The sequence below is a fragment of the Aythya ferina genome, assembly GCF_964211825.1.
Source record: "Aythya ferina genome assembly, chromosome: 9".
NCBI lineage: Eukaryota > Metazoa > Chordata > Aves > Anseriformes > Anatidae > Aythya > Aythya ferina.
The window spans coordinates 12,559,657-12,569,812 of NC_140305.1; the positions used below are offsets into that span (position 1 = coordinate 12,559,657).

Sequence of the window (10,156 nt, forward strand, 5' to 3'; positions counted from 1 at the left end):
AGCAGGACATACTGCAGCTGGTGGCAGGCGTCTGCAGAACCAGCCCCTCGACTTGCTTGCCAAGGGAGGGCTTCCACCTGCCTGTGTAAGTGCAAGGCTCCCTGGGCACAGAGGCATGAGAGCAGCTATTCCACAGCGGAGGAGCTCCGTGGCTGTGCTGGCATCCAAACTACTCAGGCATCTTCATCTCAAAAAGCACCCCTCCCAAACACCTACAAATTACAACTCCAACAGCCTGTTTCTTCGCACCTCCGGCTGTGTTGAAAGCAATATGCCCTGAGACTGGCCAGCATCTACAGGCAAGCCAGCGCTTCAGCATAAGTAAGCTGCAAAGAAAGCCTGGTGTTACTCCTTTTGGCAAAGGTAGTGCCTGGGGGGAGCAGCGGAGCCAGGATGCAGGCCTGCATCTGGTACTGTCTGCACCAGAGTCATTACAGCCATCCTGACACCTTATTTCCAACATGAGCGGCTAATTTCTGGCTGCTTTCACAGGAATGGCTTGTTTAGTCCCAGAAAAATCTAGATGGAAGACATATTTGTGTCTAGCAAGCATTTCAATTCTAACAGAAACCCCCAAGGCAGAACAACTCCCCAAAAGGCACCTGCTCCCTTGGACTTGAGCCCACTGGGGCGATCTGTGACATAGGTGGCCACAGCACAACCCTCCCGAATGCCACCAAAGCCCTCCACCTACAAGGAGACTTTCAGGGCTTTCTGTGGTCGCTTGTAGAGATGGAGAAAGGATCTCTTGTATCTGAGGAAAGTGTAGACTTACTGCAAACGCTTGTGCTGAGAACAAATGGGGCTTTCTGCGGAAATGACTTCAAACATCCTTATTGACAAGGAAAGGAGAATAATCCCAAACTGGTGGAAATACGTGGCCCAACAGAAATAAAGTTAATGTAACATGGCAATATCCCAACCAGCCTCTATTTACCAGATAGTCTCTCCTCTGAGTCATGCATTGATGTGACTATTAATAATGCACTGTTATAAAAATCCATCCTTGTAGGAGGAAGGATGCTGTCAAGAGTCGAGCAATTTCTTGTTTTCAGTGAAATATGGGTAACATTTGTGTTGTGTTTTCAATCCCTCTTTTCAGGTTATTTTCCATTTCCACTTTAATAATAATCTTTAGGCCTAAAATAGCATCTTGCTTTTACAACCAGAGTGACCTTTTATGTTACGTGCTGATTAGCTGGAAACAAACAACTTGTTCAGTTTCAGGCTGACAATAGGTACTGCTGCTTTCGCCTCAGTGGGTTTCAGCAGGTTAAGTTGGTCTCCACTGCTTCCAGTCTGCTGATGGGGAAACCGAGGCAGGGGGCAGGAAAATCACCTGCTTGGCAGTGTCGGCCAGCCAGGAAGAGGTCTGGGAGCAGTGCTGGGGTGATTGCACTGGTTAGGGGATGCTGTCCTTGGGAAGAAAATATGAGAACCCTGATGAATGTAATTCACTTACTGGTGTTTTGGAAATTTCCCACCCCTTGCAAAATAGTGAAAATTGTAGGGTTCTTCCAAAAAAGGGAGGCTTCTCTCTCACAGAGAATTGTTCTCGGAGTACAAAAGTGCCTGTTCCTTCAAAAAATCCACAGGTTGCAATTAATGGACTTTGGTACAGCACCAACAGGACAATTTTTCCTCAGGTTTCATATTTGGTTCATGTATGATATTTCCTTTTCCAGCTGCCATAACAGTCCCTCTTAATTTTGTGCTTTCCAACAGTGTTTGAATTCAGTGGAGACTATGGCACCAGGTAACACTTGCCTTTAATATTAATAGCTACTTTTTATTCTGGAGTTACCTGGGTTAGTTCAGAGAAGAGATTCTCCATGGTAAAGCCCTCGTGCTTTGTTTCACAATGGACTCCTGGAATATTTCAATATTCCCATCTCCTTGGACTGCCTCTTCTAAGAACCCATATTAACATTGCCTGAAATATTATTGGAATTACATAGTAACTTCAGGCAGGCAGGATGATTTTTCTGCCCAGACGTAATAAACGCCCTGATGATTTCCCCCCTAAAAGTCAAAGCAGTGCCACATGAAATGCCCAAACCTTTTGAAGAAGAAATACCCCATTCACCCAACACACGCTTCAGGGCTGATACACAGGGAGAAAAGCACGCTCAGCATTACATCTACAACCTTAGTCAGCCTGTTGCTTCTTAGATACCAATCCACGCCTACAGGGAGCTCAGATTTTCTTGATAGAGAGTTCAGGACTATCCTTGAAGTAAATGATACCTGAAGAAGCTCTTGCCTCTTCTGAGCTGCAGCCAAACGCTGGAGAGGAACCCAATAATGACACTGCTGTACTGGAGCAAACAGATAAGCAGGTGACCTCAGCATGATGAGCTGCTGCTCCCAAGAGTTCAGAAATCTTCTGTGAAATCAGAAAAGCAGGCAGAGTAGCTTAAAAAAAAAAAAAAAAGTTATTAAAATAATAATTGAATGCTGCATTCTCCAAAGGACAAGAGGCCAAGGAACAAGACAGAGGGTTGACTCCTGCCAGTGGAGCGTGATGACCATGTTGATTGGACCTTTAACAACAACTTGGTCTGCTCAGGGTGCATTTTCCTGTAGGCATCCTGATTTAGCCAACAGGGCTTGGACAGGCAGCTGCAGCTCTTTGCCCACGGGGCTCAGCTGCGGACTCTGAGCTGACCAGCTGGGGCCCACAGGAGGCCCAAGCCCTCTGCACCCACATCCTGCAGCTCTTGGGGAGTAGAGGGCACTCCTCCATTACAAGAAGCAATCCAAGTTCTCTCAGTAAAGCCTTTCTCAGACACAAATGGGTTTAACAGCAAACAAAATGGAAGTTTTCAATCTCCTTTTTTCAATCTGCAAATTTTCTTGTCCATTGATGAAAGAAAATTCAACCCACCACACACCCTGAAATGGTTTTCCACCCCCTCAGCAAGTCCTTGGGCTGGAGACAGAGAGAGAAAAAGGACAGCTGGAGATAAACAGCTATTTGCAATGCATGGGCTGCCTGAGATGGGTTTTAGGACTAACAAGGTGATCTCAGCAGCCATGTGACTGCCAGACTCCCAGCCCTGCAGTGATGCAGGGCACATTTGGAAGTTTTCCCACCTGTCCCCCCCAAATTAGTCTCACTATTGCTCTTTTCCCTCTAGGTGTCCCCTCCCTTGCTTGTAGAAGTATGATGTGAAGGTGAGGGAGCCCACTCCTGGTACCCAGAAGGGCAAATCGAGCTCCACATGCAGACCTGGGGTGCATCCCTCGGACACAGCCACCCAGACACCATGAGAAAAACTGCACCAGGCCGCTCCTGCTCCTCCCTACTTCACACTTAGCCTCCAGCATGAGTTAGCAAAGTACGGATTTTTTGTTATTTAAACAAAAGTTTTGCAGCGAGTCAATAAAAAAAGAACATTGTACCAAGTGACCCTTGCATGCGTTTTAACTCCAGGAACATATCTGGAGAGAGTTAAGGAGCAGTCAGGTCAACATTTATGCCAGCAGGACTAAATCAGCAGTAAATTCTGATCAGGAGAGGGAGGTTGATGACACTGAGGAGCCAGCACCAGAGCAGAAACTGCTCAAACCAGATTAGCCAGCAGCAGGAGGGATTGCCTGCCTGCACGCCCAGCTCCAAGCAGCACCCTAGCTCAGATGAGTACGTACAGATCAATGCTGCATCGTGGAACTCTTATCTCTTGGCATGCATCCCCTGATGAACCAGCCTGAGGTCCTGAGCAGCACCCACTTGCACAGCATTGCTGTTGCTGCTTTGAAGGGCTGCCAGAAAGCCCTGGAGGTCTCCACACCCCACAGCTATGGTTAGCTGTGGTGACACCAGTGGATGGCAGTCACCTTCAATGACTGGATGCAAGACAGCCTTGCAGGGTGCAGCTGCAGTATCTTCTCATCCTCATCTAGCTTTCCATGCAGCAGGATCTAGCTTCTTATCTGCCTCTCTTTTGCAAACAGACCTATTTATTTTTTTTCCAAGTGAGAGCAAGAGCCAGCAGATGTCTATTTTCTTTCATGGTCAGCTTAGGTCTTCTCCCCTCTCAATAGGAGAGAACATGGCTGTCTCTCCTATTTCTCCATCTCCTTTGCAACAGCTTCATCCTGGCATCATGATTTCCTGCCAGCTTTGGGAAAAGCGCCCTGTGTCCCCTAAGCCTCCCCTGAGGAGTGTGCCTGGAGGGCCCTGAAGAGCTCCCAGGGACAAAGTGGTTTGTCCCACCTCAGCCTGTGGTCCCCCCGGCTGCTCCCAGTCCCACCCTGAAGCTGGAACAGAGCCGAGCCCACCCCAGAGCCAATTGCCTGCACTGATGCAAGTGTTAATTTTCACCTATGGTAAATGCTTCTTTGAATAATTTATTGGTTATTTATTCTGCCTGAGAGGAAGGTCGGACTGTGCATGTAAATGGAAACACTCTGCAAAAGCTACAGAACAGATTAACAATTAACTTCTCAGCCGGACAAAGTTTTAAAGACTGACTGATGGAGAAGATCTGACACGTGGCGTTCATCTCAGGTCAGACAAGCTTCACCTATGCTGCTTTGCAGAGGGTTTCCCAAAGCATGCCTGAAATGCATCCCATGTCCCTGAATAACCTGACATCAGCAGCGTCCCCTTCTCACCACCACTCCCATAGAGGTGGAGAGGGCTTCTCCACCCTTCAACAGACAGCTGACTTGCACAATGCTGAGGTTAAGCCATGTCAAGGGCTCTTTTCCCTCACCACAAGCTTGTGTGCCTCCCTGTTCTGAGCCAGGGATGCTGCCCTCTGTCACCATCTTCACAGAGGGGACAGCCCAAGCACTGCCCTGAATAGGCAGTGACAGAAGGGAAAGAAGGAGCAAGATGCTAAAAAAGTGACACAAACCAGACACAGTTGCAGTGAAGGACTAGCTAGCTTGCCCAGAGATGCTGTCACTAGAGAAGGTCCCCGGCATTGTGGTATGATGACAGCTAGGCAAGTAAGTGCCTCCTTGATTTTCCAACCATTCCTGACAAAAGTGAAAGGCCCCTCCAAACTCTGGTTCACTAAAAAGCAGCAGTCCTTTCTATTTCTCGAATAAGTAAGTTTTAATGCATTTTTGTTTACACAAAACTCCTGATATTATCAGTCACTTGGCAGGACAGTTGGGAAGACTGAGGTCCCTAAAACAATCCACCACTGATGATAATCATCTTTGTTACACTGAAAGTAAGATTTTTCAATCAAAAGAAGTTTTTTCCCTCTCTGGTTAAATCCTGCCAGCTCCACTCATGCTGACAATGCCAGCATGTACATCTGCAGCACAGATTTCTCCTGGGACTTTTGCAGAAAACCAGACTTGGGTGGGTTTGATCACTTTAAAAAATTGTTTGTTAAAGTTAATAGCATCTACTTTCCTCCCAGAATAATGTCTGCAGCAAAATGATCCAACTGGGGTCCATACGAAACAGCAGCACCATATAATTAACTGGGATACGGTAGAGATATTGGGGACTTTGGGTGATGATATTGCAGAACTGTTCTCTCATACAGACAAACAGATCACTACATTATAACAGGGAAGACACAAAGGATATTTATTATTATTGTCTTCAAGCAAAGCTTGGTTTAATACACAATAGTGGATGGAAAGCCACAAGTGAAATAAAAATCCTCTAATTCACATCCTCACTGTTAAAATTACAGATAAAACAGTGATCCTGCATGTACAGAAGCCCAGCAAAATAGCAGGAGAGATAAAAATAATATATATGTGGCTGAAATCCAAAGTACCTCAGACAAACCCTATTGGATGAAACAGTTTACCATGAAGGAGAGGGGGAGGCAGAATGAAGAGGCCACAGCAGAAGAGGATGAATGATTTTATGGGCTTTGATACTTAATGGTCCAACTGGAAATGATATGAAAGTCCCCGATTTTCAAGGTGACTGATTCGAGCTGCCTCAGACATCAGCTGCCTTGAACGTCAGTGGCCACTCCTGGAAGCCTCAGCTCGGCGCACTGAGGGTGTCTCCAGAGACCTGCTCAGCAAGAAGGCAGCCAGCCTCCAAATTTGGCCCCAACCCAAACTCTTTAAGCAACGGCTGATCTTGGCAAAGTTTCTGCTCTGTAGATTGAATTCAAAGAGCTTCTTCATGCTTCCCGACCTGGGATTAGAAACATTTTCATTCAAGAATTTAAAATTTATTACAATTTTAGTCCCAGCTCTGGGGTATCTGGTGCATTTTTTTTCTAACAAGGTTCTCTTTCCCCTTTTAACCCAAGATAAATCCTACTTCCTTGGGTGTCACGAAGCCACAGGCATGATCAAAGCCCATTCATACCTGACAGGAGGACGCCAGTCTCATGCTGTGATTGCCCACGTGGTGTCTACATATCTCAATTATTGGCTTGAATCCAATAGTTATTAGTGACTGCTGTCATTTATGTGCCTCTGACCTCCAGCAGTTTGTCCATCGCATCTGCCAGGGCTGGGGGGACAGGGACAGCCCAGCCACTTGCCACAAGACAGTCCCTGGACCCACTCTGACACCCGGCATGTGCCAGGCCACAAAGGGTCCCCACTTGGCCTCCTTGCTCCCAAGTGACCCCTGCTCCTTCGGGGGGAAGCTGAGGCACAGCACAGCCACCAATGGCCCTGATCACAGCCCTGCTTTGACCTGCTACCAGCCTGCCTCTGCCACAGACAGGCTGCCTTCAGCACTAAGCAGGGCTTGGACCTGGCCCACCCTCTCCTCATGAGGGTCCACCCTCACCTTCCTGCCCTGCACCTTCTCCTTACCAAGCAGCCTTCAGTTTTATACACCTCAAACCCTTGGGTGTCCAGGTATCCTTGAGCAAAGAACTCCTGGGCTGAACGAGCACAGCCAAAAGGCAAATAAAATCCCAGGTGGTGAAAATAAAATCCCAGGAAGTCACTGGAAGAGCTCTCCGGACTCCTCCAAGTGCCAATTGCCAGCAGTCCAATTACATTCATGTCTCCGATAGATTTAATTGCTGAGCTGCTGAAGGGAGAAGCGACCTATTATGGATCATTGTTTACAGTAAATTAGTCCAGAAATTCCCATCCTTCTGACTGTCATGCTCAGAGGGCAAACTCCCTGAGCTGTGCCAGCCAAGGGCTTTGCCGGCTCCAGCGAACACAAACTCATTCACAGGGAAGAGCTGAGCAAAGACACCCAGGGCAGGAACACAGCCTGGCTGCTCAACAGAAGAAAGGTCTGAGATGAAAAGGGTCTGACACAGAAAGCAACAGCTCAGATGAAAAAAAATCTCCAAGGAAAGAAGCTACAGAGGCTCTCTCTGCAGCAGCTGCTGGGGGACAGCTCAGGCACACCTACAGCATCACTCCGGTCAGGCCTGAAGGCTCAGATCTGAGATTAAACAGAGCTGGTGGAGCAGTGGGCTGGGTGGAGGGCCCAGGTGAGGCTGGTCAGGGCTATTGAGGCTGTCAGAGCTCTGACAGCTTTAGAGTGAGGGAGTCTGCTTCTTGAGGGTTCCTGAAAGAGGAGGGGAAAGTCACAGATCTCCAGGCTGTTTGAACTCTAGAAGTAAACAAAAGGAATGCCTTTGCAGGATGTGCACAGGGCTGGGCTGAAAAGGTATTGAGAAGGATGCTGGTTTTTTTTTTTTTGTTTGTTTGTTTCAAATGTATATTTCTGATGGCTCTAAAACTCCTTTCCAAGTCAAGGCAGGTAGACTGAAGGTAGGGCCAAGGGTAGACATCTCTGTCCCACTGCTGAAGTCTCCTGGTGGTGTAGCTCAGTGCAGTACTCCTACCAGAGCCCTTATGGTCTTCGAGAGACAGCACTGGGTAGTCACAGCCCCTAGGGGTGCAGCAAGGTTGCGTGCTGCTCCCTGGGCTTTGTTGCCATTGTGCATGGATAAATACAACATCAGGACCACATTATCTGGACTGTTAGCTAGAGATAAAAAGAATTAAAGCAGGGGAACACAAGAAGCTTAAAAACAGGCCTGCCCTTGACTTGCACAATATATTTCAACAGACCCATAAAAAGATCAGGGAATTCACTCAAGCATGAATAGTTACAAGCATAAAAGAATGGCGGTATTATATTTATTATTAAAGCCCTTTTAAAGCCCCCTTATTGCAGATGGATTCTAAGCCTCTGGGGAAAGTCAGGGACAGGATATTTAGCAAAAATGTTATTAAAAATAGAAATTGTTTCCCATGACTTAACCTTATTGCCTGGGGGGAAATCACTTAGGTGATGTTATTGGAGAGCATACAGCCAGGAGACTGATTGTTACGGAAGACTATGCAGAAGGTTTCTGGAATAGCTGCAGTGTTTCTGCTTCCAGGAAAGCAAATTTACCTGTGAACCCCCAAAAAAACTCCAGGAGACTTCTTCCTCAAGTCCACGTGCCTTTAGCCATCCTATAGTTGCTTCTGCAGCTCTCAACTGCTGCCTGAAGGTGCTTCTGAGGATGGGAGCATTCTACCTCATGTGGTGCAATAAGTAGAGGGCAGACAGGGCCATCAGCTGCTCAGGATAAACACAATTCATCACATCATCACCTGGCAATTTATCACAGAGATAACATTCACATGTGTCAAGTCCCCAGCCCCAGGATGCTCCAGTTCACCGCTCCTTCCTGGTCCAGAGGGACTTTGGGGTGGTGAAACAGGGGCATGCAGGATGGTGCCATGGTTTGCTTGCTGATCTAGTTCCAGCCTAATGTTACTAATAGAAAGCACTTTTTACTTTATTTTTATTTTTATTTTTCTGCCCAAGTTTCCTTTAGAAACTGCAAAAAGGTTCGATTATGACAAATACCTCCTCTGCCCTATAGCCGTGGCCAAAGGCTCCTTGTCAAAGCAGCATCAAGTGTGACCCTCCCCTGCAACGATGGCCTTAGGTTCTTTGAGAAATATGGCTTCAGAGGCCACAGAAATGCCAGCGGGACTGCTGAACTGATCAAGTTGTCTCCTGTCTTCCTCCTGGGATACATATCAAGCAAGATGGGCAGATATCAAACATTCATCACAAGCGCTTGTCCCTTCAACAGCTGACATTGGCGCAGCAAAACACTTTTTGATCACTTGAGCTTAATGTCACTGCAATCATTGCCTAGAATGTAATTTTGTCTTTAAAAAAAAAAAAAAAAAAAAGAAAGAAGGGAAGGGAAGGGAAAGAGGATAAAAAATGAGACTCAAAGGTCTCCACGCTTTAAAAAAGCTGGCTCTGAAGTTTTGCAGCAAGCATCAGATCTCAGCAAATTCTGTAAACTCCCCCCCCTCCCCACCCATATTTGGACATTTTCCTCCTGCCTAATGATATTCCATCCATTATATAACTTCACAGATACTAGAGAGCAGTATTAGGGAGTTCAGCTTCATTATTAGTACAGTTATTGTCCTTTGGAGACTGAGCTAATGGCCATTTGTCTTCTTCAATTCAATTAACAACAATCCTCACTGGACACCATGTAGGTTACACTCAGTGACACACCACTGCACCCCCTCCTCCAGCAGGACACGACCCCATCTCTGCAGACAAGATCTGGCTCCTTTCTAGCCAGCTGCACGCTATACGTTTTAGCAGTGCATCAGGAAATGGCACACTAAATTATCCAAGAACTCAACTGGGCAGGGCTTGAGCCAAGAAAATCCATTTATTGATGGTCATTCCCCCTCTGAAGTGCCTGAGAAGGTTGACAAGACAGAAACGTGCCTTTCCTGGTCAGCCAAGATGGCTCTTCCCGAGAAGGATAAGGTCACATCTTCACAAAGGATGAAGGGTAGGAGCTGGAGGTCAGGGCCAGATGGAGGAAGCGTCTCAGCTTTTTTTTTTTTTTTTTTTTTTTTAATTGGATGGAGCTTATAGCTGTGCACAGCTTCATTGCTCAGGTATGTCAGTGTGACTCTTCTGCACAACTGCAGGCCACAGTACATTTATTTCCCCCTTATCCTGGCCTCTGCTCCACAAATGCTCGTGTCACCAAGTTCAAGGAGCCTCATGTAGGAACTGTTCAGTGCAGGCATGCTCCTCTGTGATGTTCCTGCCTTCCAGCATGTGAGCAATCCTCACACACAGAGCAATGGCTTGTCTTTGCATCCTCAGCATGTTCCTGTTCCACTTCCAGCTCCACAAGGGCCAGCACCATCACCCAGAGGTCTGCAAGAACAGTGCTGCATGAGTTTTAGAGTGGTT

At 47.0% G+C, this 10,156-nt stretch overlaps 1 long non-coding RNA gene across 2 annotated transcripts; it reads right to left on the reverse strand.

The window, feature by feature from the left end:
- Positions 1-956: 956 nt before the first annotated feature.
- On the reverse strand, positions 957-8,475 carry LOC311441154. 2 transcript variants are annotated; one of them, XR_014695832.1, is made up of 2 exons: positions 8,318-8,475; positions 957-2,386 (listed from the first exon to the last, which is right to left on the reverse strand). It is a non-coding gene; the product is annotated as an uncharacterized lncRNA (long non-coding RNA). The 2 variants fall into 2 exon arrangements; XR_014695833.1 differs by having other exon boundaries at positions 957-2,415.
- Between the last annotated feature and the right edge of the window lie 1,681 nt (positions 8,476-10,156).